Raw genomic sequence first — 2,370 nt, forward strand, 5'->3', positions numbered from 1 at the left:
CCCGGCCTTTTTTTTTTTTTTTTTTTAAAGACACTTTCGCTCTTGTTGCCCAAGCTGGAGTGCAATGATGTAATATCGGCTCACTGCAACCTCCGCTTCCCAGGTTCAAGCGATTCTCCTGCCTCAGCCTCCCGAGTAGCTGGGATTACAATCACCCGCCACCACGCCTGGCTAACTTTTTGTATTTTTAGTAGAGCTGGGGTTTCACCATGTTGGCCAAGCTGGTCTCGAACTCCTGACCTCAGGTGATCCACCCGCCTCGGCCTCCCAAAGTGCTAGGATTGCAGGCATGAGCCACTGCGCCCGGCCAAATATTTGAAATGTTTTTATACAACTACAGGAGGGGAGAGAGAGAGGGAGGAGGGGAAGGGGGAAGTTAGGACCTAGTAGGAGCACTTCTGTCTATTTTCCCTCTTACATTGTAGCTTGTGAGCACCTTGCTAAGCCATTACCATGTTTTATGCACAATGGTTTGATGGCTGCGCCATGCTCCATGGGAAGGATGTCTTCTAGAAATTTTTCACGTCATTGCGTATTTAAGTTGAGACGTAGCCCAGTGACATGTGAGCTACATCGTTGTGCATATCTGACATTTTCTCAGCACTAACGCTCAGAAGTGGAGCCGCTGGTCAGTGGGAAGGGGAGTTTTTAAAGCTCTGCATTTGGAACAAGTTACGAAGGAAAGTGCCATCCCACAGAAGCTGCTGCCAGGGTCTACGTGCCAGAGGGCCAAGGAGTCTAGGCTCTGAAGGTAAAGCCAGTGTTTGGTCTGGGGTCTGATGCGGTCCAGTCGGTGACCAGGGTTGGTGTTGGCTGCCTCCAGGAGGCTGGGTGAGAGCCAGAGGCTGGGTAGCCAGTTAGGAGGCACCTGAAGGCACCTGGGCATCACCAAAACGGGTTTGAATGTTCCCAAAACTTAAATTCAACTTCAAGGCTGGGCGTGGTGGCTCATGCCTGTAACCCCGGCACTTTCGGAGGCCAAGGTCAGGAGTTTGAGACCAGCCTTGCCAACAGGATGAAATCCTGTCTCTACTAAAAATACCAGAAAAATTAGCCAGGCGTGGTGGTGCATGCTGTAGTCCCAGCTACTCAGGAGGCTGAGGCAGGAGGATTGCTTGACCCAGAAAGCAGAGGTTGCAGTGAGCTGAGGACACACCATGAGGCACTCCAGCCTGGGTGACAAAGCAAGACTGTCTCTAAAAGTAGAAAAAAATCAGCTTCATCAGGTGAAGAGCTGCCTCTGGTGAGGACAAAAGTGACTGAATCCCTGGGGTGCTGCCCAGCACTGCAACCTCTTGGGATATGTAGGCCAGGATGCTTGGCCCCAGTCCAGGCGGGCACGGAGTGAGTCCCGGCTCAGGAGGGTTTTGTGAAGGACACTGAGGGACGTTGCTGCCATCCACCTGGAAATGCTGAGTGCCCCAGAGTGGCAGACACAGCGTCCGGTCCTGGCACTGAGGAGCCTGACTCCCGCCCGTCCCAGCAGCCGTCTCCCACGGTCCGGCGAGGCCGCGAGGCCCAGGCTGCCACACCGCACGCCCCTTTCCTGGGTGCTTCACCCATCTCTCCCCTGAATACGATGCCCACTCTATGCCTGGCTGGCCGGTCGCCAGAGACAGTGGTGGGCACACTGGATCCAGCTGGGCGTCCCCTGGGAGGGGCAGGCCCTTGTCCCTGGGTTACACAGCTCCGGGGGTTGGGTGGGGTTGGGGCGGATGTCCCGTGCAAGGCAGGACAGGCCAGGGCGCGCTGGTTGGAGCTGGGGCCTGAGGCTACCGGGCGCTGAGGACGGGCGGCAGGTGTTCGCGCACACACCGGGCGCAGCCCTGGCCCCACTGCCAAACCCTCCGCAGCGGCCCCGCTTACTCCTTGGCCGAGCCTGCTTTGCAGAGAGGGAAACGGAGGCTCCGGCCCGTGGCGCCCCAGCTGGTCAGTGCGTCTCAGCCGAGCGGAAGCCTGCGTCCCGGGCTTCCCTGGTGCCGCCTCCCGGCTGTCCGTGCCTGGCGCCCTGGGAGCGGGGGCCAGAGTCCTGACCCGAGGAATATTGGGGCCGATGAAGCAGGAGGACAGGGCCCTCCTGGAGCCGGGGGATGACGGTGCCCGCAGGTCAGGTGGCGCTGGAATCGTGGGGCGGGGATCCCTCCGGCCGCGCCCCTTCCCTTCTGCGGCACATCCTGAAGCTTCTACCGGTGGAGGGAGTGGGGCGGGAGAGCGAGATGCTGGACCGGGCGAGGGGCAGGGCTCTGCTGCTGGGGGGCGGAGGGCTGCGCAGACCGTGCGCCGGCCCCAATTCCCCAATTGTCCACACCCCTCCTTGTGGCTGGAAATCCCCGGGGACCCCCACCTGCCCCAGGCACTGGTCTCCAGCAA

General features: G+C 59.5%; 1 protein-coding gene across 1 annotated transcript in view; it reads right to left on the reverse strand.

Moving 5' to 3' along the window:
* The window catches only part of BOK (BCL2-related ovarian killer), a 33,119-nt gene that overhangs the window by 29,280 nt on the left and 1,469 nt on the right, over positions 1–2,370 (reverse strand). The gene's annotated exons all lie outside the window — the stretch shown is intronic.

Source organism: Colobus angolensis, unplaced genomic scaffold (genome assembly GCF_000951035.1).
Source record: "Colobus angolensis palliatus isolate OR3802 unplaced genomic scaffold, Cang.pa_1.0 Scaffold82, whole genome shotgun sequence".
In the NCBI taxonomy this organism is placed as follows: domain Eukaryota; kingdom Metazoa; phylum Chordata; class Mammalia; order Primates; family Cercopithecidae; genus Colobus; species Colobus angolensis.